Source organism: Alexandromys fortis, unplaced genomic scaffold (assembly GCF_014885135.2).
Source record: "Alexandromys fortis isolate MF-2015 unplaced genomic scaffold, M_Fortis_MF-2015_v1.1 scaffold_248, whole genome shotgun sequence".
In the NCBI taxonomy this organism is placed as follows: Eukaryota; Metazoa; Chordata; class Mammalia; order Rodentia; family Cricetidae; genus Alexandromys; species Alexandromys fortis.
This window is the reverse complement of record NW_026068118.1, coordinates 513,718-539,680: the sequence shown is the minus strand read 5'-3', so window position 1 is coordinate 539,680 and position 25,963 is coordinate 513,718. Positions and strand designations below refer to the sequence as shown.

General features: G+C 39.2%; 1 protein-coding gene across 1 annotated transcript in view; it reads right to left on the bottom strand.

Annotated features, from left to right (window-relative positions):
• Positions 1-25,963, bottom strand: part of LOC126490199 (ADP-ribose glycohydrolase MACROD2-like) — a 1,491,479-nt gene that overhangs the window by 1,222,042 nt on the left and 243,474 nt on the right. The window lies entirely within an intron of this gene.

Sequence of the window (25,963 nt, the reverse complement as noted above, 5' to 3'; positions counted from 1 at the left end):
GAGAGAGAGAGAGAGAATGAATAGGTACTGGGTCTTGGGGCAGTTTGAAGGACAGCAACATAGATGGCCAGAGACCCTCTGCAGTTCAGTCACAGCTAACATAGCCAGCCACCTGCCTGCATGCAGGCTGGAGGAGTCTGAGTCTGTCAGAGAAGAGAAAGGGACACTTCAGCCTGAACACTAATAGGATTTGTCTATGATTTGGGGATATAACCACTGGCAGAGTCACATTTTCTTTTCCCATCTTTTCTTTTAATTGAAAATAGTTTGTTGTTGTTTGTTTTTTATTCCCAAAATATTCTGATTATGGCTTCCTCTTACCTAGCCCTCTCAACCAACTCCTCAGAGATCCTCTCTCCACTCCACCCCCTCCTAGTCAAATCTACATGCTTTCTTGAGCTCTCATTAGAAAAAAAAACGCATCTAAAACAAAAGAAAAATGAAATGAAATGAGGTTAAAACAAACCTGAACAACAAACAACAAACAAGAGGTGAGGTGGGAAAGGGCCTAAAGAATCATACAAGAAAAACATAGCTATCACAGTGCATAGCATCTCTGATCAGTGATGCACTGGGCATACAAACCACACTTAAGGGCAGGCCACATGCCCGGCAACAGATGGCCAATACAAAAAAAAAAAAAAAAAAACCTCAAGGGTATTGTTGGAGGATATTTTGTCTCATAATGCTTTATCCAGGCTTTCCGTTTTCCTACAGTTCTTTTGCTTATATATTATGGTTCCTGACATTTCCTTTAAAAATTAGTGACAATTGTAATTTAAACATAAGTAAGTTTCTAATATCTAAGACTTTTAGGCATAAAGATTTTAATTTTCTTTAGATTTAAAAAGAGATTGCTTTATATTCATCTTATCAAGTACTGGGCTCTCCTCTAGAGGGTGGGTATATGCTATTTTGGAACTAAATTGAGAATAAAACAGCTTAGTATCACGCGGGGAAAAGAGATATTCATCAGTATAAATGAAGAAAGTGTTAGATAATAAAATCTGTAAAAGAAAGAGCCATGGACAGTGCAAAAGCCATGGACAGTTATGCCATTCCTATGTCAAAAAGCCATAGAAATAAGAGTGGGTTGAACCAAAGAATATGTAAGAGTGGACAAGACCACAAAGGTGGAGAACATTCCAGAAAGGACTATCACATGCAAAGTACAGGCAGAGGCCCCTAATAGCATGGAAGTTGGTCAGACATTTTTCCCATTTGATCAGTCTTTAAATATGTATTATTGTTCTTTTCTTTGAAATGTGTCTGCCTCTTTCTACACACCAGTTGAACTCTAGAGCCTGTACTGTCTCTGACTTCCACTCCATAGGTTTGCTCTCTTTTCCGTTCCAGATCAAGTCTCGGAGTCCACATTTGCTGTCTAGGAGCCCTTCCAGGGGAAACGTCTCAGTCTACTGGCAGCAGTGATAGGCAGAGTTTCCCAGATGCCTCTGACAAAACCGTGGATGTAAGGGCCAATGGGTTTGACCACTAACCATCCTTGTTTTGCTGCACCAAACAGAGAACAGTACTTTTCCTGCTTTGCATGTGCTTTGTACTTTCATTTAGTTCAGAGAACACTGCTGTCAGGGGCAGGCTGTCTTTCCTCTGCTTTCTCTGCACCTGCACGATGCATTGCTCATCGTAGGTCTCAAGTAAACAAGCACAGCTTAAGTTTCATTCTGAGAAAGATTTTATCTTTAGCCACCTTAGTAGGAAGAATTTTTGGATAACTCCATATGAACTATTAAATCAGATAGATAAAATTCACAGGGTAACATAGATCAGATAACAAAATTCACTCAGCACTATCAATATCAAATCAGCAACTCCAAAGGTAAGTCTGGTTTGCCTAGGAGGGGAAAAGAACTGATTCAAATACTGGCTCAGTTATTTATCATTGAAGAGGTCTTCTTTACTTCTGTAAGATCCCATGCCTTCACGTGAAAAGCAAAGTCTGTATGTAAAGATGCCACACACAACTGAAAACGTTGTGAAAAGGCGGCTGGCTTTCTAGGTATGCAGAAGCAAGGGGAACACTCTCTTTCCCTCCAGGCTCCACCCTCTGAATAGGAATGCCTGCCTTTTCCATGCTTTCTCGGAAGGACGCATGTACTACACACGCCTTTTATTCTTTCCTCTAGTCCTATTTGATACAGCACTGGCTTCAGAAATGTATTACCTTTTCATTCTTTTCTTCTTTCTCCTTCTTAATTTGATGAGCCTCTAACAATAAGAAAATGCACTTGGAAAAATCACCACCATCTTTATCTGACGGCCCTTTTAATATCCTGGTTACATTAGTGAATGTGAATGGTAAGGCTAAGCACGCCTGCCCAGTTCCCTTCCCATTGTCCAGTAAGTAAACATTTCTCAACTGAGCCATTAATCCTTCTATTGTATTCTCTTACCAATGGTCATAGTTGAGAGATTAGGAGAAACTGGCAATTCGAGCTCACAAAGAAAAGTCCCTGAAAGCCCAAGAAACAAGAAAGGTTGGCCTTTCTATCAAAATCTATCTAAATCAGTGCAAAGTCTGAAAGCATCCATAATGTTTATTGGCAGCCTCTGAATACTTGAGGTACGGTGTGATAGCTAAAACAAGACCGTGGCCCCATTTGGGGCCCTTCTCCTAGGAAACTAACAGTGACTATTCCCCTAAGAGCTGTAGGTGTGTCGGGCACTCACCATGCCGGGAGCTCTGAGAACTGAGGAGGAAATTGCCAGCCATTTCTAAATCTCAGTATCCATCACTTTTTATGGGTCGGTTTTGTGTCGCCAGAAAACAAGCGAGCCCTGCTGTCTGGCTCTTCTCCAAGACCCTAGCCCAGAGTCGTACGGCTTTGCTATTTATTTCTCTTAATGCATACTAACTTTTATTTATGTCACTGGCGGTCATCCCAGGATTCTCTTGTTGAAAATAAGTTCCTCATTTTTTGAAGACACAGAGATGAAATAAATACACATCTTCATACCCTGACTCTCACCTAGAGAGATTTTTTTTTAAGAAATAATTTTTTAGCGACATAGATCAATATTGAAAAGATGCAGATAAAATGAGCCTAAATGTATTTGAGGATTTCTTCTACATCATCATCATCATTTTAAAGAGTTCTGATCTCCAGTCTGGTTAAGCTTTCTGCAGGAAACTGTGACTGTTTCATATAGATGGAAGAGGTTTGAGGAGCACTTAGGAAGCCAATTCATGGAGGCTTAGCTAGCTCCAAAGTAACTCGTATTAGAAGGAGAAATAAATAGACAAAGCACCGAACGCAACCTATTCTGTTACCGAGATAAATCGTAAGTGCTCTGCAGAAAGCGAAAACAGCTCTCTGGGGAATGCTTGAGATTTGGGGAAAAGAACAATGCAACTGTTCTGTAAGCCAACTGGAAATACTCATGGGGAAAGTACTTCTAGGAGTTATGAGAAATGGACGGGCTGCCAGAGAGGGGAGTTGACGGTACAGCCCCAGTTAGTTCACTGACCATACAGACAAACATCCAGGCGGCTCAGAACAGGGAACAGAAAACAGCAAGCTCATAGTGAATATGGATTCCACTTCCAACAGGAGATGAATTATATTTTAATGTCACTGGCAGTTTATAAACTACCTCCCAGTCTTTGGAATTAATAATATTTCAAATCTTCAAGAAAAATGGATGTCTTAAACATATCTAATGATTTACACACTGCTTTTGTAGAAGCTATATGATATAAAGATTAACTTGGGTGTTTCACTTCTTTAGCAATGTTGAAATGATTCCTGAAGAAGTAGAGAACAAAGATGAAGACATGATTTATCCCCCCTTTCCTTCGGTATAAAAAGGCAGAAATTGACTTCAAAAGAATTCTCTGGGAGTTTTAATTATGTGTTAGCAAGAGACTCCAATAAATCAAAGGTGGTTGTCTATTCTGAAAAGAAAATCTAGGGGGAAAAAATCTGACTCCAGAGAAATCCAAACAACTTTCTCAATCCTTAGAGTACAAACAAGTCTCAGCTTGAATCTACAACCAAACTGGTGCTAAGCTTGCATACAGTTTATAAAAAAAAAAAATAAATGTGACTGCGTGTTTTCTATTCACTTTAACTCTAATAAGCATGGTAGGAAATCTCTCTCTGTGAAAGATAGAGATAAAGAAGCACCTCGGAGGGCAGAGGCTCATGAGCAGAGAGAATGTGGACCCTTAGGTAGAGACTCCACAGTTCCATGTGATGGGATGCCTCCTTGTGAAGGCAAGCTGTGAATTTGAATTAGGAAAAACATTTACACAGCTCAGTTGCATTTGTTTGTTGGGAACAATTTAAAAATATTGGTAGTGAGATTTCAGGAGTCGATAAAATGAAAAAGAATGTGATGGTAGGTTGCATCATGCAGGGAAAACAACACAAAATGACAAAGAGGGACGGTGGTAGACAGATGGAAAGATAAGCAGCAACACCCAGTGTGCCAGGCAACCCGCACTCAGTGATGCTGGAATCCATCTTAACTTTTATAGTCTCCCTCCAATGAGTGAAGGAACTTGAGCTATTAGCCCTTCCAACCATACTGGAGCAGTAACAGTGATAAGACTCTTAAGAGGTGGCAAACCTCATGCTGGGCTTCTGTTGTGTAATTTGAAATTAAAGAAAAATATATTGCTGCATCCTTTCTATTAATTTTATTTTTATATTAATTTGATTTTTTTTAAAAAAATCTACTTAAGACATTATACTTCACTTTTTGAAATCCTATTAAAGGAATATTTTTTTGAATATTTGTTGGTTTTTACTAGGACAAAACTCAACAGATAAAACAGGAAAGGAGATGGGGAAGACAGTGTCCCCTTCCCTATGCGAAGCTGTGCTGTCCTACTGATTGTGTATCAGGTCTTGTGAAGAACAGCTGATGTCATCGCTTCTATCCACCAGGGCCAGTAAGTGACTTCCTCACTTATTCCCAAAGGTGTTCAGGGTAGTTTACCTCCTTGAATCACAAACTGTCTTCTGACTGCTGCTGACACTAGGCCCACTGGTTGCTAGGTTTCTTTTATTTAATCAATATCACTCAGATAACTAAAGACCTGTTTGTGTTTTATACGAAGAAAGATATGAATGAAAATATGTTGATCAATTAGGAAATATTTGAAACATTAAACTGATGCTCTTTTTTTTAAGCTGTAACATATTGGTGAACATGTAGAAACGCCACATTTCCCCATATCAGAAAAAAAAAGAGGTCCAGACTAGAATACGTTTTCCAGAAATCTCAATTTTACAGAGGGTCAAAAGGTTTTTGTTTGTTTGTTTGTTTGTTTGTTTGTTTTGTTTTTCGAGACAGGGTTTCTCTGTGGTTTTGGAGCCTGTCCTGGAACTAGCTCTTGTAGACCAGGCTGGTCTCGAACTCACAGAGATCCGCCTGCCTCTGCCTCCCGAGTGCTGGGATTAAAGGCGTGCGCCACCACTGCCTGGCCGAGGGTCAAAAGTTTTATTTGCTAAGGGTCATTGTGAGGATTTCATATTTATTTCTGTGTATGCAATTGGAATCTCTGTGTGTGTGCATGCACATGTGTGTGTACACAAAGTTGGATAGACACACCAATTCATTTTACATTGTCTGCCTGTTGTCGCCACTGGAGAGACATGTAGTTGTCACAGAAACATGTGGCCAACTAAGCTGAACATATTTACTGCCTTACCCTATTTGTAAAAGTTTATCTACTCTGGCTTATTCTTGTTGTATGTTATAAAGATAAAAGGTCAAAATAACTAGGAAAGAAGTAGTGGTGCTTCTGCTAGCTAATGCTAATTATGCCTACCAAGTTCCAGGTATTATAATAAATCATGCATTTCTTTAACTTTAAAAGTGATGGTATGTGTTAGTCACTGCTGTGGTGTATCTTCTACAGTTGACCTTATAGCTTTTTTGATGCAGCAAGCTGGATGGATAAAGAGGACATCTAGAATCAATGTTTCTAGATCTAGAGAATTCTTAAATATTAGGCCATAATATCTATCTATCTATCTATCTATCTATCTATCTATCTATCTATCTATCTATCTGTATCTGAAAAGACCCTACCTTCTTAACATCACTTTAATATAGAATTTAAGATAATACTTAACTGAGTATTTGGTTTCATTAACTGCTGAGATTAAATCAATGATGACTTTTCTCTTCTTTTTGGCCCACGGCTAGATGCCCTTATTCCCTGTCATAAAATTCTAGTTAACAAATAAGATGATAATCATACTGAAGGTTCTTAATGTCCCTGTTGAGCAACTTATCTCTTTGTGTGACACCTAGAATCCTCCTGAGACATGCCATCTCAAACACATTCAGCCGCTGTTCTGAGGAGCGTTTCATTGTCTAGGTTTGAGTTGTAGAGAAGGCAGGCAGCTCAAGACAAGTGTCTCATGTACTTGTAATTTTGTTGTTGTCCTTATGTCTCTTGCTGACCAATCATTTCCTAGTGCCCAAAATGCAGCCGTCGCTAATCCTATCTGCCTCTTTACATCTGAAATAGTTCTCTCCTTTGAACTGAGCTTTCCTCCCAGATAGACAAAGTTGACTGTTTGCTTGAGGTTCTGATTCTTCATTACAATGTTAAAATCCTTGTGGGCCCTTCCCATGTGTTGTATCTCAGTCTCCTCGGTGTTTACTGTTATACTAAGGTTTTCACTGACATCCACCACTCTATCCATCTACGGAAGGAAGTAAACTACAGAATACACCAGTGGCACTTGAGATACTTTGGCCATGAATGACAGCAGATACCCGAAAAGAGCAGCACTGTTTGGCAGAGTGCACAGGATAAGGCGAAGAAGATGACCCAAAAAACACAGGATAGACAGTACAAAGAAAGACTGTGGAACCTTGAGTATGACAATAACACAAGCATCTAGGACTGCTCAGGATAGAAACAATTAGAGAACCTCTATAAACGGACTACCCATGCATGCTTAAACATTGCTGGGGCATAAATTATGTTAATGATAATATTGATATTGATATTGATATTGATATTGATAAAGGAGGTGCTCCTATCTTATTGAAAGTGCTGTTCCCAAAAGCAGATGCCCAGAAATCTGTGCCTGTTTATGTGATTTTGGAAAGTAAAAGTCAAAGGAAGCCATACCTGAGCCTTGGGATATCTTCTCACAGAGACAGAACATCAAGTTCACATGTATGTTCTTTCCTCTACAAAGGATGTATATTCTCTGTCCCATACAAACATAGAACCTGCCACCTCTAGAAAAGGAACAGAGGCTCATCCATGGAGCAATTAATATGTGATAGTTATACAAAATATTCTGTTTATATTGGTTCATCCTTAGAACCAGCTTGTCTCAAAATTGTTGAAGCTGGCTACTATAGATTATGTAGAGCAAGAAAGCTGGTTCCTTGTTGCCTACATTCTCATCTCCCACAGTAACCACCCCCTTCCCCATCCTATACCATTCAGGGCTCCCTATGAATGCTCTGGATACAGCAAAGACAGATGCCCATTTCACATAACTGTTGTCTAACCTTTTAGGAGATGGATAGGTTTATTCACAATTTGGCAATGCCATATATTTCAAATAGAAATACACATGCAATTTTGTAAAATATGGGATCCTATTATTTCACCTTTCCTGCCTTTCCAATCCTACCAGCCTGGTCACGAAGGAAAAAAAGGAACATTGAGAGGGAAAGAGAAATAGAAATAAAATAATTAACATCTTATATCTAAATTGGAGGTCCTAAATTTCTGCATCCCAGTTTGTAAAATCCATATGTAGGCTGGTATGTACCTATTCAGCACATGTTAGGTCATCAGTACTTTTCTGGGATCACCAAATAAGTTAAACTTTGAGGACTGAAACCAAGTGGACCCTGTTCAGCTGTAGACTCAGCTCTACTTGCTTTCTACCAAAAAGCAGAGATAATCAGTAATGAGCCTGGAGACAACAAGAGGCCATGGCAATGAAGTCAATTCATGGAGAATAAAGTAGAGCAGAAAAGACCCAGCCAGGTTACAGGCACATGAGAAGAACATAGAAAGAATTTAAACTGGGAAATAAATGGCTTAGAAATTATTTCACAAGGTCAATTCTAAGTAAGTATTCACTAGATTGGCTTAAAAGCATGAGTGTTAGAAGTAAGTGTTTGAGAGAGGTCATCAGAGGTGTCCCTCTTTCCTCCCAAAGGGGAGAGCGTAACCATAGCCTCCTGACCTGCAGTAAAGTCATCGACTAAACACTGTAAGGTATCAGCTTCACACACACTCGAATTCATCTAGAATCTTTAACCCATATGAGATACTTAATCAAAATAAAATAGAATTTGACAATCCTGTAATTTAAAATTTTTATTTCAGGCAGGCTGAGGCTGACAACAGGAGAGAAGGGAAGAAGGGAAGTCAGAAGGAACTGAGCCCCAACTTGTAGGAGGAAAGGGAGGTCAAAGTATTTGGCACAAATACTATTACATTAATTTTTGAGTTGGTGAACTTCATGAAATCCAGACAGTAACTTTAAAATAGAGCTAGGTATAGCACAGAAATACTTGCACATCCACATTTATTGACACATGACTCACAATAGCCAAGATATAGAATTAGTCCTGGTGAGTGGATTTTAAAGTGTGCTGTTACATCTAAAATGGAAAAAGAAAATGTCTTAGTTACTCGTCTATTCCTTGGAAGAGACACCATGATCAGTGCAACTTTAAAGATGAAAAGATTTATGGGAGATTACAGTTTCAGAGGGTGACTCCATGACCAACATGGCAGGGAACATGACAGCAGACACACAGGCCTAATACTGGAGCATTACCTTAATCCACAAAAGCAACAGGCAGAGAGAGCTAACTGGGAATGCTGTGGGTTTTTAGAATGTAAATGCCCACCTTCAATGACATACCTCCTCCAACAATGTCATGTCCTAATCCTTCCCCAAGAGGTCTACCAATGGGGAACCAAACACTCAAATATAGGAGCCTGTGAAGTGTATTCTCATTCAAACCCCCACAGGAAATTACATAATTATCAGGAAACCGAATAGAACGGGAGATAATTCTGCTAAGTGAAATAAGCCAGACTCAGAAAGACAAGTGCCATATTTTCAATCACATGTAGAACCCAGAACATGTGTGTGTGTGTGATGGGGTGGGAGAAATAAGGGAGATTATTTGGAGGAGATGGTAGGAATTAAAAGAAAAGGGGACAAGAAATAGTAATGAGAAGGGGAAAAAGTCAAATGTTATGTTTTTCTTTCATATGCAAAATCTGGATTAATATAGGCAGATGGTGTACAGATTAATCAATTTATGTATCACTTGGCATTCTGAGGAGGAGAAGAGAAGGTAATAGTAGACATGAGAAAAGTACAACTTATTTGAAATGATAATGAAACCCATTATTTTGTATGTCAAAAAACTGAAACAAAGGTATGAATACATTTAGAATTTAAAATATTTAATAAAAATTAAACATCCCAATTCTTAATTCCTAGTGCTTTATGTAGCCTAGCTTCTGCTCTGACAGCTTAATCGGGCAGCACTTCTTTGTAACACATCACAATAAGAAGGCTGCTCTGTACAGCCTCCTGACTTTGGCTTCCAAGCCATTAGATAATCAAAAAGCAAATAATCCAAGTAAAAAACTGGTTGGCGCCCACAGAAATCAGTCCTTGGGGGTACAGGTTGATTTTAAGACTTTATTATTCATTCAGTTGGGACCTACTCCATGTGTGTACTGCTTGAATGCATGCTAGGTTCTGAAGATGTTCAAGTAGGCTGTGAGACAGAGTCTTCTAGATGTGATAGAGAAGCCATACTTATGCAGTCTCAACAAGAACTGTACAATGACAACACTGGTTAACACATCAGTGCAGATGGGGAAGTTTCACAGGTATCATCCCTGGATAAGAGCTACAGATAGTACTCAGTGGCTGCTTAGAAAGAATCAATCAGCTCTGGGGACAAACACCCTGATAGGTTATCCAATCCCAAGTGGTCAGCCCTAGACACATGTATACAAGAGCAACAGTAAAAGGACTCAGTAGATTGTGTGTGTATGTGTGTGTGTGTGTGTGTGTGTGTGAGAGAGAGAGAGAGAGAGAGAGAGAGAGAGAGAGAGAGAGAGAGAGAGAGAGCAGGAACATGTGTAATAAGTAAAGAATCATGAATTTAAGAGCAAGTGGGGGATACAGGAGATATTTTAAAAGGGAGAGTGAGGGGAGAAAATGATGTACATAAAGTATTTATGTTTTCAATCCTTTAAAACTTTATTTATATATATATCCATAATTATATGCATATATCAACCATTAATGAAAAAAGGCCATGAAATTGAAAGAGCATAAGGAAATGTATATAGGATAATTTGAAAGGAAGAAAGGGAAGATGAAATCAGGCCATTATAATCTCATAAAGCAAATAATTATGAAAAAACTTTTATTTTCTATATCACAAATCTGAGGCAGAAGGATCAAGGCTTCTAAGACAGCCTAGGTTATATAGAGAAACTGTGTCTCAAAAACAAAACAATAACAGTTTGGTTTTTTTAAAACTTATAATGGTGGCAATGGGGGAAATGAAAGATAACACGAATACCGGAGGGAAGAATTAAAGAGATGAGGGTCAAGAGAAACAAACAGACACACAAATAAATAAAGAGTCTAGTTTACTAATGGACAGTATGAGGATTACAGTAAAAGACGCTGTTATATTCATGAGTTGTGATAAAGAAGTAGGTATGTTAACCATTCTTAACACAAAGGGACATACACATACATTAACCTAATTACTATCTTACTATATATATATTTATCTTATAACATTGTTTTATATGCCTTAAATATGAAATAGATTTAATAGAAATAGACAGAATCTGCGAAAATTCAGCAAAGAAAAGATAACCATCAAGGAGGTAAGACAAAAAATAAAATAAGAATTAAATAAGAGAGAAAAGATATAATTACACAGTCATAGATTTGAATTACCAGAAGTATATAGGTACAAAGAATTTATAGAAAGTACACACAATATGAGTGATATAACAATATAAAAGGCAAAAAGGAAACCTGAGTTCTCTGTGGTTAAGAGAGATTTAGTGTGAATTTTGTTTTTGTTTTTTGTTGTTGTTAAGAATAAAGACATTGAGTTCTACTTCTATTCTGAACATTTTAAAATAGCCATGCTCCAACTTATTTTTGCTCATCTCTAAAGCTGCAGGCTTTGTATCCACAGACGTTCCCAATTAGATGGGAACGTACGTCAAGTATTTCAAGATTTTGCCATAACACAGAATCTAGTTGTATTCATTGGAAAGCCTACCCCAAAATTTGAAGCAGACTGTACATCTTTATAGTAAGTCCATTCTCTAAGAAAAAGGAAATGTTGTATTGTGAGCCAGCTTGCTTTTGTAACTCCATCAGTGCCAACTTCTGTTCTGAAAGTTAAATGTGTATGTTTGCTACATAGATTATGACTATGTCAGAACCCAAATAACATGCATCAAAACACCAGCATTCCTAGAGGTGAATGTATTTTACTACTGTAAGCAATTTTTAGATCAGCCAATGAAATAGGTTTTGTACAACACATAAACAGCTTGATATTAAATAAATATACATATCACAAATTCACTCTTTTTTTCCAAAGTAGGGAGCAAAGACTTTTGCTATTTCTCCTACCTTCATTCTGTTATGATAAAGCACTCTGACCAAAAGCAGCTTGGAGAAGAAAGGGTTATTTGGCTTAAACAGGTGATTGCTCATAATTTAGAGAAGTCAGAGCAGAAACCATGTATGAATACTGCTTACTGGCTTACTCTCTGGCTTACCCACATGCTCATGACCAGTTTGCTTTCTTATATCGCCCAGGTATGCCTGGCTAAGGATGTAGTCACTCATAGCCTAGTGTGCAGTGCCCTCCCGTATACATCATCATTCAAGACACTCACGCACAGACTCATAGTGTGCAGTGCCCTCCCGTATACATCATCATTCAAGACACTCACGCACAAACTGGAATACAGGCCAATCTGATTTAGGCAATTCTTCAATTAAGGTTCCCTCACCCCAGTTAACTCTGGATTGTGTCAAGTTGACAATAACAACTAACCAATACACTATCTGAACACTGTATATACACATATATACGTAATAATATAGATTACTATACAAGATAAATTATCTATGAGAAAATACATGTGTGTATGCTATGTTCAAAGCTTCACTCTTAAGAAACGTTAACCCCAATTTACAGATTTCAAGTGCTGTGATAAAAATGGATATTTGTGAAAATGAAATATGTGTTCATGTATGTATAATTATGTATATTACTTGCATATTACTGCTTAAGCATATTTCTGGACAAGTACAATTTAAGTTGACTGCCTTCCTTGAAATAAAATGAAATTCTCTTTTTTTTTCAAATAATAATTACCCAACCACTGACTATTAAGGTCCCTTCTCTTCTGCCTCAAATTACAATTAACTCCAGGGGACTATAAAACTGAAGACAGCCTGCTTGCTCTGACACAAAACAATAAATAGATTTTTTTTGAGCTGCTGTAAGGTCCCTAGTATCCTATTTGTAAAGAACATGTTGTAAAGCTTTATTATTTCCAATAAAGTCTCAACAGTTTGAATACAGAGGAAACACACATCAATATTTCCCCCTCTTAACACATTTACAGCACATGCAACAAGCTCTTGGGCTAGCAGTCTCAATCAAAAAGGATGGCCATAAAACTTTCCAAACACATAAAATTATCACTTTATTTCAATGAGATTTAACAGTAACTCGAGCTGGGAAATCATCTTGGAACACAGACTTTATAGATTTGGAAAGGATCTCACTGTCCACCTATTGGCTTAAGAGGCCAGGGCTTTCTCCCCCACGATGCTGAAGTTTTGCAAACACCTTCCTTCCTGCTTTACTTGTGTATGGCCCCATTTCTTAAGCTACAAGCTTTCAAAAAATAAAAATTAGGTGCAAAGTCTTGCAGCACACCTGCAACATTTTTGTTGGATGCAGCAAAGATCTAAGAAGGTTTGACAGACATATGTTGATGCTATTTTTCTGGCTGACTTAGATTATTAATCTGGCCAGTAGAAGTACACAGTGCGCAAGTGAGGGGATTGAGTGCAGTCTAGTTAGGTCTTTCACACATTAGAGTTTGCTTTCTTCACACACATACAGGGGCTCATTACAGTTTGGAGGAGTTTCCTGCCATATGGCGCTGTAACCACTGAGAAAATCCTGGCACTAATGAAGATTGTGCCATGGTGAAAGAAGCAAACATTCAATCCTGACACCCTACAAATCTATAAGACAACTTTGGATGGCGATAAGGGATATGATGTCAACTAAAGTAGTGAAGGAGGGCACAAGGTGATGAGAGATGATTTTAGACAACAATGTCAAGGTCACCTGACTGTAAAACAGTTAACCTTGTTGAATTCAGCTAATCTTGGAGAATTCTGTAATGTGTTGACTGTTTCAAAATGCTAACTTATTTAGTACCAAACACCCACATGAAGGCAGAGTGATTCTCATCCCCTTCTCCACCTGGGAAATGTAGACACAGAGAAGGTAAATACCTGCCCAAACTTGGGCCTGAATTTGAGTCTAGTGGTGGGTTTCCAAGTCCATGTTCATAACTGGTTTGCACAGTCTGAATGTTTCCAAAGAGGAAAGTCATCCATTCAAGGTAAATACCATCAGGTACTTCATCTCTTGTAACCTCTACAAAACCAGTCTCCACTGGAAAGAAGAAGGAACTGCAGGCCAATAACCTGACAAGGTCATTTCCTAGAACAGTCACATGGCTTACATTCCCATTTTCTTGAGAAGCCACTTGAAGCATTTTTGATAGACTCAACTCAATTCTATAAACATGAGGTTCCTGACTATTCTACATCCCATTTTCTTTCAAAAGTACATAAAACATAAAGTACACACTAGAGATCCACACTGCTTTACTTATCTGCTATTTATCAAGCAGATGGTTCATGCAAGGTATAGGAACAGAACTAGGCAACTCTTTGCTTAGCTCTTCAAGGGAGAAATTAGTTTTGGTTGCCCTAAAAATGGTTCCTGGAATTCTTTCTAGCATTAAGATATTTTGGAATTCCTACCCTAAGCTCCAGTGTTCCTAAATATATAACCTAATTGTGATGGAGAAAGTGTGCTACTATAGACAAAGGGGAACTTAAGGAAAGGTTAGGCATCAATTCATACTCATTGTACTATTTTGGCTTCTTCTGTAGCTATAGGGATAAAAAAAAGGATTGTTCTAACTAAGATTTGTTCTGTGCACAGAGTCCTGATCTAGAGAATAGATTTCAACACTGCATTTTACAGGCAGTGAATGGTAATAAGAAAAAGATAAGCAGGGTGATTTGAAAACAACAGGCAAGAACTATCCTGGGTATATGAAGAGGGAAGGCCCTTTCCTATTAGCCTGTCAAGCTTAGTTAACTTTTCTCTGCCCACTCCTTCAGGATACCTACCAAGATTGCATGAGAATTTTTTAGAACCCTTCTTTGCATCAAGCTACTTCCAACCTCAAACTCACCATTTCTCAGTGAACTTTCCCAAAGAGCCACACAACCTGACCAAAATTCCTGACCTGCACATCCACAAAGGATGTTAGAGAACAATGGTACTCAGAGCAGCAAATGCTAAGAGTACAGGAAAGAGGGCATGTATATGCACATGACATACTATGCCACAGGTAAGACAACTATCATAACAGGAAGTCAATCAGTCAGGCAAAGAAAAAACAATAGTTTGCCTTCATGGGCCAATATGTAAGAAAGCAAACCTGAGGAGCTTAAAGGAAATGGTTTCTAAGCTAATCCTTTGCCCTGCACAGACTTTCAAAAAGATAACCCAACTCAATTCTACAAAGAACTTGCAAGAATACAGTGAACGCTTGCTCTGGTGTTTCTTTTCACTAAGCAGAATAAACACAGAAAGAGAATAAATCTTTCCTCAAAATGTCAAAGGTAGGAAGAGGAAAGCTTCAGAAGGCCTTGGGAAATTATAGGGATCTCACGAACAGCATATGATTGGAAATGGGGCAGGCGCTAGGTGGTGCTGAAAAGCGACGGAGCTAATGGGAAACACACCACCTTGTAGCACTCACAGATGAGAAGGGCACTGCTACAAATGTAAATATGACTTTACCACTGCTTTGCTTCCCTTGCAGCATTAGAACAGGGGAGAAGCTCAACGGATTCTCCTTCACCTCTGTGCAAATGGAAACAGCAGTCCTGTCAGTCAGATGCATCTGAGCAACCAACACAAACATGAAACAGCAGACAAGGAATAGTAGGTATATAGTAACCAGTGGCGTTTCCGCCTGAACTGTTCTTCTCAGTGATTCTCTAATGCATGAGGGTTAGCTGTCTTTGGTACTGTCCTCCAGTTTCCTCTCTGTCTGTCTGTCCGTCTCTTCTCTGTCTGGCTGTCTTCTTTCTGTGTCTCTTTTTCTCTCTCTCTCTCTCTCTCTCTCTCTCTCTCTCTCTCTCTCTCTCTCTCTCTCTCTCTCTGTCCTTTTCTCTCTGTCTCTCTATCTCTCTGCTGTATCTCTCTATATAGTTTTGTTTGTTTGTCTTTCTGTCTCTCTCTATGTCTGTCTCTCTCTGTTTCCTCTGTCTGTCTCTGTCTTTTTCTTTGCAGCTGTCTCTGTGCATCTGTCTCTCTCTGTACCTGTCTGTCTCTGTCTGTTTCCCTTTGTCTCCCTCTGTGTCTGTCTTTAGTTTTTTTTCTCTGTCTCTGTGTCTCTATGCGACTGTCTCTATGTCTCTGTCTCTCTCTCTCCCCACCTCATTGGCACAAATCACAGTTTTCTACCTAATGTGCTTTCAATGCCAGAAGTATCGTGAAGGGATGTGACATGGTTTAGGAATGTGACTGTAGTTAGATGTCATTGATTAAGGGTGTTTCATTTCACCTCCCATGTTAGACATTAGGGTCAGACATACCATGCACTAGAAGAGAGATTGGATAGACGATGGATGGATGGATGGATGGATGGATGGATAGATAGATAGATAGATAGATAGATAGATAGATAGACAGACAGACAGATAAATAGATGCCATTCTACTAGTTAGCTCCTTTCCCCACCTTTTACACTTGGCCATTGACCATGGTTGCTCTATTAGTATCGGATTACTGCATTAACACATAGCTTCAAACTTGCATAACAAATGTTATCTCCCAGTTTCAGCAGGCAAGAATTCTGGAAAGACTTAGCTGTGTGGCATTCACTCAGGATGCCTCCTGGTGGAACTGTGAAGCTCAGGGATGCAGACACTTACAAGTATGACAGGCTGGAGGATGCAGTCCCAAGATCACTTAGGTGGTCACAACTTATCTGGTAACATTTATCTGGCTATGTGAAAGATCCCCTTCTAGGCTCACTCACGCCATTGCTGGCAGTCCTCGTTCCTCACTATATGGGTCTCTCGAGAGGTGACTTGAGGTCCGTCTGTTTGATAGCTTGTTCTTTCTTTCTTCAACGCTGCATTATGAGATGTAGCTTGCTGTCTTATAGAGAGTGCATAGTGGGCTAGCAATTTTCAAAAGAAAATACTATTGTTTTTAGCCCCTGTACATGAGAGTGAATTTATTCAGAAAGAAAAAAATTGAATCTTTACAGGTAGATGTTATAAAGGATCTCAATAACTTGAAAAGGGAAACAGCTTAGAGTAATACTTAAATCTAGTGAAAGGGGACCATAAGGAAATGACACAGAGACAGGGACCATGACATATGAGGACTAAAACAGAAACTGGAAATCATGTGCCTTAAACCTGGAAAAAACTAGACCTACCAGAGTTTGGGGGAAAAAAACAGCATGGATTTCCTCATTAGGACTGCAGAAGACACACCCATGTTTTTCCATGTTTTTCAACCTCTGATCTCCAGGACATAGAGTCTGTGCTGTTTATACACAGAATGTTTTAATTGTCTTGGCAGCCCTAGGTGACCAGCAGGCCCAGGAGACACAAAGATCACACACGGAAGCCACTGTCGCTATAAACTTAAGCTTGGCAGTTCTCACTACTGTAACATACTCTGTTCATTTGAAGAAAGCCCTGGCTGCTCTCAGGGTGGAGTAGGAGATTACATAAACCCCCTCTAGAGAAAACATGTCATTGGGTTTGCAGGCACATCTGAAGTCTGTCAAATGACTTCTGAAGTTAAGCTACTGCAAAAATGATGTTTTAAGGATAACGAAGAATTCTCATTATTTCATACCAGTGACTTCCATGTTTCCTCAAATACCAGATACTGCTATAAGGTTCTGAGCGACCACTGTCAAAAAGCCCTCCAGGCAAGCTTGCGGTCTTATCCATGATGTGGGACTCATCAAGATTACTACGGATGAAGTAACAGGTGTACTGTGCGAAGTGAGAACATTTTTCTTCAAATGTTTGTTTGTATTATCTTATTGACTAGATGGCTACACTCTCATAATGTTCTTATAGCAGTGTTAGCAAAAAACAAAGAGCACATTCTAGCAAAAAGAGGTCACTACACTGTCACGTGAGGAACTCAGGCTGGGTGCTTATGATTATCACTTATTATATAACCTTGAAAGAGATGAAGTCATTATTCTGGACTTCAGTTCTCCTCTCTCTCTAAAGTTATGCAGTGATCAGTAAGTGATCATTAAAATTCCTGTCTGATCCATTAGCCAGAGCAATACTTTCATTACAAGTAAAAAAAAAATAACTTAGGCTAAAATGATTATTTGCACCTATCAACACTGACACATGACTGTACATCAGAACAAAGAAGACAAACCCATTGCAAGGATAAAGCGCACAAGGAAAACCCCCCTGACTACCCTTATTTTCATGTTGAGCAAGCTGACTTTCACTCAGTGGTGAGGTGTTTTCTTTTGTCTGCAATGGTTTTCTCATTGAGCAAGCAGCGCATCTCTCTGCTCAAATATCACGTCCACAGGGATGCCTTCCCTGACCGCACAGGAAAGCTCCCTCTTCACCTTTCCACCCTTAGCTTGCACTATCCTTCTCATAGGCTTTGTTGCCTTCTAAAAGTCCTGAGTTTTGTGCAAATGTGTTCATTCTCTACCTCTCTTGGCTTGATCGTGAGCTCTGATGGGCCAGAGTTTCTTCACCACAGTTCTCTACTTTCTAGAAGAGCCCCCAAGGTCAGAGCAAACACCCAATAAAAAATAAGCTGAGCAAGCAAATGAGCTATGCCAATTCTTTTACAACTACCAATAGAGTCACATATCTCTCTGATGCCTTAGATAATTAAGACACAGTTCTATGCCTATTCCTAACAGACTCTGGTAAGATAGATACCATGACCCAAAGATAATCACGAACAAGGAAACTCATGATCAGAGGTTAAAGGACTTCCCAATATAATTAGAATATCAAGTTCAGGACTTTTCAGATTGACCTTGACGTTCAGTGTTATAGACACCATGGAATCAGCCCTTTGTTCTACGGTGTTTGATTGGTTCTGTCAGTGTTTCTAAACCAAATCAAAAAGCAGACCAACATGTAGCTTTTGAAATTAGTAATTAATTACTAAGATAACTAATGCCTGTACAAATTCTTCCATGTTGCTGGCTCTTTAGTCAAATCATGTGTGTTAGCGACAGCTCAAGGAATAGTTTAACATATGGGAAAATCATTTAACTCAGTGTTCGCTCAATATTTCCATAAGCATATTCAGCTGTCTCTGCACATTAATGGCCATGGCTCCAAGATTAACCTCTCCTGTTTGCTTGTTCCTGACCTCAGTGCATCCTAAATTACTCAAAGCCATTCTGATGCCTTTAATTTATGAGAACACCTTCACATATTCATCTTTTATACCTTGAAAATGATTATCCCCGCACAACTGTGACTCTCTCTTTAATCTTAGCTGATAACTCTGATTAAACACATCCACAGGCTGATTACCCCCACTGGGGCTAATGCCAGTGTCGCTGCTAACTACTTATTTCACAGTGGGAATTGCCTTCAAGAGCCCATTTACATTATCACTTGGAATTGATTTACATTGTTATTTCCTATTGATCATATGGGGGAAAAAGAAGGCATAGGCAGTGTCCTCTGAAGCCCAGCTAAGGCGGCACATGATGAAAGCACATGGAAGGCTCTATTCTACACCTATCTGATAACACAGTAATAAAAGTGCTGGTGGCTTTAGTAATGGAGATGTTTTCAAAAGATACTAGAACGAGAATCGATTGGTCACAAAATCACCTGATAATAGACTCTGCATTATTCTAGTGGGTCTACAAAGAGGGACTGCAAGGTGGAAGACACATGTGTGGGAGGGGAATCAATTAAAATTATGCTTTTGTGCTTTCTTTTGCCGCTAGAACCTTTAATCTAGAGGCATGCTTGAGGCACACAAAATGCTTTAGCAGGTGAGAGCTCTTGCTGCTCAGCCAGATGCCCTGAGTGCAGTCTGTGGTTACTCCATGGTGGAAGGAGAGGAATGACTGTGAATGACTGTGAAAAAGCTGTTCTTGGACTTCCACATCCACATGCAAGCCACGGCATGTAGCCACATTTATGTTCTCATTCTCTCTCTCTCTCTCTCTCTCTCTCTCTCTCTCTCTCTCTCTCTCTCTCTCTTTCTCTTTCTCTCCCATAATAAGAAAATAAAAATTTGAAAGTTTTGTAAAAGGAAGCCTGCTGGGTGATGCGATATGCTGAGGACAGCCACGGATCCAGCTCTGCAGATGTCTGCAACTGTGGAATTCTATCTTGAGTGTGGTCATGCTGATTTCCTACAGTGAGCCTAGTGACAAGGAGGGGAAGAGCATAAGCTATTGCTGACTCTCCCAGCAAAAATGCATGAAGATCTACTCTTTTGCCAGATGCTATACATCCCAGAAATGGATGAGACCGATACAACCCAGACATCCTTAAGCTTGCACTGTATTAGAGGGTAAACAATGAATAGTTAAGCAAATATAGGCATTGTCACTAACTGTGAAAATACTACAAAGAAGAGAGAGAGAGAGAGAGAGAGAGAGAGAGAGAGAGAGAGAGAGAGCCAGAATTCTTTTAAGAAATCCCTAGTCTAATAACCAAAAGGTTGTATTAGACAGCCAGCCAAGCAGGTTACAGCAAGATTGCTACTTGGTGTTCAACTCCCGGTAGGGTGATAGCTTTTGTACTTGAGTATTCGTTAGAGTTACATAGAGAGGTTGCTGAACCAAGGAGCTTCTCACTGAGTTCTTCTAAGTGTGGTCTAACAATTTGCTTTGAAACTGCATTTCAAGATCTTCTAATCTGAGCTTTTCTACTTCTCCATCCATTGTGAGGCTCACTAAGGGGATAATGTACAGTTGCTTAATAAACAAGGAAAGAACAGTAGATATGGGAAAACATACTCAGAAGGAAGTTGAGCTCCTAAGGAAATCAACCAATAATGGTGGACTTTTATAAAGAGCCATCACATCTTCCTCTTCTGGAAAGAAGATGATGATTTTATGTTCTTCAAAAGCTATTTTTTTCCCTTTAAGTAACTTGCCATTTAATTATGGAATTGACTTGTGAGAGCCCTCAGGTCCCCATCAAAGGCTGCAGAGTCACATTCTTCCCAGCATGCCCACTTCACTGCACACAATCAGACACCTGCTGGGAGAGTCCAGCAGGGCCGAAATCAGGTCGCCTTCCACAGAGGACTAACTCAGAAACACCTTTTGAGTTACTTCCTCCTAATTGTGAATTTCCTTGGGCCTAAAGCTCCCCCTTACAGCACATTAGCTAACCCCAATGGATGAAGCAAGGAATGAAGCCCTATGGCCCAGTCCTCTGGCGTTTTAAACTAATTCTCACTAAAGACAATTGCCTTACACACTTCTCAGTCCTGTCTCAATACAGAAGTGATTTTCTTCCTCATCAGGAATTTTTTTCCTCATGATGGTCTAGTGAGGTGAAAGAACTGAAGAGGTTCAAATCAGCCTCCTACGACATATTGCCTTGAGGCACAATAAGCAAGGGCAGTCCCAAGAAATAGAAGCCAGGCAGGTATTCTTCTGCTTTTGTCAACTTTGATCTATTACATACACTTAATAAAATTTAACAATATTTAACTTTTATGAATCATGCCTTCCTCCTTATAAAACATGAGGACTGATACAGACTAGGCCTTAGGAAACCACAAAGGACCAAATATCACATGGTTCAGACATTCCAATTATACAATCCCTACAGGAATTACTCAACTCACTCACACCAAAGGAGCCGTAAATAATAGGTGAAAAAATGGGCATAGCTGGGTCCTAATAAAACTTTATTTACAAAAGTAGGTAGCAGGACTGGGTAACATTGTCAGTGACATTTCACCTAGTTCATAACTCCAGGCCACAATTAAGTCTCTACTCTATGATTTAATTTGTTCCTGGGAGTGGTAGATTTGATTTCACTGTACATGAATTTCTCCTTATGTTGGAAATATATTACCCTTACTTGACATGTAAATTGCCTTAAAGCAATTTCAAAGGACTGATAAGCTCAGGTTTCAAAGTACTATGATTTCTTGATGAAGGGCACCAGAGAAACACTAATTACTATCAACAGGACCTTTTAAGTGACTATCCTCCGATTATTTTTACACCTGGGAGTAGAATAAGGAGACTAATTCATACCACTCACTGAAACAAATTATGTTATTGTTTGTTGCCCTGGACATTCACTGAAATCAATAATGCAACATTAGAAGTTGAATGCCAACATTGCTTTTTGATGCTTTGAAAGATTAAATGGGAGAAACAAAAATATTATACACATAGATTTAATATTTTTATATTTATCTTTGATGCTTATTCAATACTGAAGTAAAGAAACTGGGGGTAATCTAAGAAAATATAGTATAACTATGAGCTATGTTGAAAATTAAATGAAGGTCCTTACTTTATTCTCACCTCTTTAAGATAAACTATTAGAAGTAAATTTCTTTTAAGACCTTAGAACTGCATATATTGAACAATTTTTAAGCTACAATGGATAGTTGACATTAATTCCATTATTTTCAGGAATATTAGCATAATTTTTCTTTTATGTCTAACCTTTCACCAATTGGATGTCAGCTTCCAGTTTTACCAGTTAATTCACTTGACAGAGGTGACTCCAGTACCCGAAATATTTTAGAAAGATGCAGCATGGGCTGGGAGACGGCACAGAGAGTAACGCTTTACACATAGACATCAGGACCTCAGTTTACTACCAAGAACTCATATAAAAGATATGATGGTGAGCAACTGGGCAGCACTGGGGCAGTAGAGAGAGGGGGAACCCTGGGACTTGCTGTTCATACAGCCTAGCCTTCTCAGTGAGCTCTCAACCAAGGAGAGATCCTGTCTTTAAAAAAAAAAATACCAAGGTAGATGACTCCTATGGAAGAACAAAGAAGGCTGCCCTCTAGCTCTCTCTAGATGTAGTATACACACATCAATGAGACATGTATAACATGAAACGAATCATCACGCAAAAAGTGTTAACATGCAATATACTGAAGAAAGAACTTGTAGTTGAGGTGGTGCGACTTCATTTCTAACAGAGGTAATAGCTGAGTTGAGTCTGAATGATAAGTAGAAAGGATGAAAGAGCAGGCTTTCTAGACAATCATAGCCCACCAAGATATGAGGAAACATGCTGCAAGTTATACCGTTCAAGACATTTTATGTGGTTCAAGATATGGTGGCCTACTACAGAAAGCTGAAGAAAATGAGGGTAACAAAAGTTTAACTTAAAAAAAAAAAGATATGTCAGAATATCGGCACTTAACTTCCATTCACCCTTTCAAGAAATACCTTTCAAGCCTCTCATGTTTTGGGCATTTTAAGAACTTCTATGGATAGTGCAAAATAAAGGAAATAATCCCCACTCCAAAGTCTACACCCTTATTCTGGTAAAGGGAGGCATTACAAACGAATGTAATAGGAGCAATTTGAAGTTAGCATACTACGGTGCAACAACTACAGATGAAGCAGAAGAGCCAGGATAACTATGTCAGCTAAGGTGACACCTGAGGTTACAGTTAACAAGAATGTGAAGAACATAAAGGAAGAAGTAATGAAGAAGTCTGGAATAGAACATCAGACAAGGAGACAATAATACCTAGGGCTGAGGATCAGCAAGGAAGCCTATGAGAGAATACAGAAGGAGGCCACAGTGGTCAAGGAAAGTCTCCACCATGCATACCTTTGTTGACAACTGAGGACAAACCCCCTCCCCTCCACGAGCACGGTGCAAAGTGGATTGCAAAATAAAAGGCTTGAGAAATAGGATTCAGTTAACAAACTATTTTTCAAATGAAAGGGTCCTGATCAAAATCATCCATTTGGTATCTCATTCTTTCACAATAATTAATCACAAAATTAGAACACTATAATGATGGCAGTGTTGTATGGGCTTTCTTGGGCAGACCTGACCAAACCTATACTCATAACAGATGGGGCACCAAAACAGACAAAGAAGTTGTTTCCAGACAGGTAACTGAAAAATAGAGAAATCACCAGAAAGTCTCACCTTAACATGGTTACTGATTTGCCCATGACACACAAATGGAGTCCACATGCCAGTTAACCATTCTACCCTCTACATATCCTCATGCATACCACGATGCAGACTTGGTATGTGTAACTGAGGCACAACTACATACAGTTTGGAAGATGTAGGAGGGAGTGGCTGGATCTCAGGAGAGCATCTAATGACTCTCCCTACCCCTCCTACTACGAAGTACAGTCAACAGGAACAATCTGGAGAGCCTATTGTGGGTTTCTCATGAGTTTTCTAAGCTGGCAATGGCAACAAGGCCTGACAAGGACAGAGTTCTACAACAGATAGGGAAATATAAATATCTCTCATGTGAAAAGCTTCTATAGAGGTATACACATTTTATCACACATTCAAAAAAATCTAATCTCACAGAAGGGATTATCTGTTCAAGATTGAAATTATATAAATAGCCCTTTGTATACTTCCTAAGCAATAGTTTTCAATGAAATTCTACTCAATACTCTTGCTACCATGATTTCTTTTGAGAGAAGTGATTGGTTAGTTTTGTGTCAAAAGAAACCATTCAGACATGCAGGCAGTGAAAGAAAGAGAGAACATCCAGGGACTTTTCATTCTACCCATCATGATAAGTCACAGAACACAGACTACAAGTATAATTAATTCAAATACAACCATTCATGAATAAATTAATTTAGCAAGCATAGAAAAGCAGAGAGCCGTCCAAAATGACCAACACTGTATGTAACCCAGACAAAAGCATCCTCAAAACAAATTGCTGGTGCATGAAGATATCATCACTTGAGGCTGGTTGACTGGCTTTGGTGCCCCTATAATGATGAACCCACTGTCTCAGAGGACAGATAGGAGCTAGTCTCTGCTGTCAAACTGTCACAGAATTATTAAACATGGAGGGGAAAATGACCCAAACAGTATGTAATGAGCTCCCTTTTCATTCTCTCACTACAAAAGCACATCTGTGGATTGTTAATGACTCTGAAATGGAGGATCCAAATTGATGAGAAAGAAAACTATCTCTCCAGGAATAGGAAAAAGGAAATGAACACACACAATGTTTATAAAGCATAATTTAAATATAACGGCTTGTAAAAAAATCTATGAAACACTACAAAGTAGAATACAAGTATGAGCTATCATTATTCAGTTTCACATCCCTTTTCTTTATGATTTTTAATATCAATCATTAACTTTTTAAAATGCAGAGAAATCCTGAAATGTATGAAATATGTTTACTGACAGTGCACGTCTTTGATTTTTTTTAATGAGGTGGCTGCCATGCTGCAGTGCTATTTTCCATCCCATTGAACGATTCTTTATTGCTCAGACACGCTGTCTTCGTTAATGAAATGCCACGACTGAAAGTAACTTGGGGAGGAAAAGGTTTATTTTGTGTACAGTTGCATATCACAGGTCATCATCAAAGAAAGTCAGGGCAGGAAGCTGGAAGCAGAGATGATACAGAGACCTGGAGGAGTGCCTGCTTACTTACTTGCTCCCTGTAGTTTGCTCAGCCTGCTTTTTTTTATTATTATTAAAATAACATTCAGGATCACCCAGCCCCAAGAACAATGGCCTGAGATCAAGCATTAATTAAGAAAATGCACTGCAGGCTTGACCATAGCCAGATATTTTGGATACAGTTTCTCTCTTGAGGGTCCCTCCTCTCAGATGATTCTAGCCTGAGTTAAACTGACACCAAAACTAGCCAGCACTCATGCTATTAAGCTACACATCATGACTGGAGTAGGGATTCTGTACTGAGTCCTAGAGGCAAATTGGCCACGTCTAGAGTCTTGGGCGCCACGTGGCCCACTTGCTTTAAAATGCTTCTGAAAGTCACACACCACACACATGCTCAAACACAGGTTTCAAGCATGACGACTTCTAAAACGCCCAGTCTTGCAAATCCCCGTGCCTTGGTGGCTAACACTAGGTAAATTCTCAATGACTGAAATCAAAAGAACACCATGCAAAGGAAATGGGATATCGAGTACACAGGCATGCCAAATAGTAGCAAGTCAGTTTTAAAAAGCTTCCCACAGTCTCAGATAATACATAGAAACAATCAATTTGCTTGACTGTGTGTAGTAATTCCAACTTTATCGCTGTTCGGAAAGCTCAGAGTTGAATTTTCCTGTCTGTTTTCTTACAGAGAAAGTAGTGAATTCAACGAAAGACCTAGTTTATTACTTGGTTTAAGGACAAACACGAGCCTGAAAGTACTTGATCTGCTCCAGGTGGTGCAGGTCAGCTGCATCTCACAGGTGGCACCATGTTAGACAGATTCAAGAGCTGTGTTTGTCAACATGAGCTATAGAATCCCCGAAGGAAAATCACCTTTAATTCTCAGGTCATGAGTTCTATGAGCCAAAGTGCAAACTCCCAATGCCATTGTGCTCATGGGGGTTACACAGACAGACAGACAGACA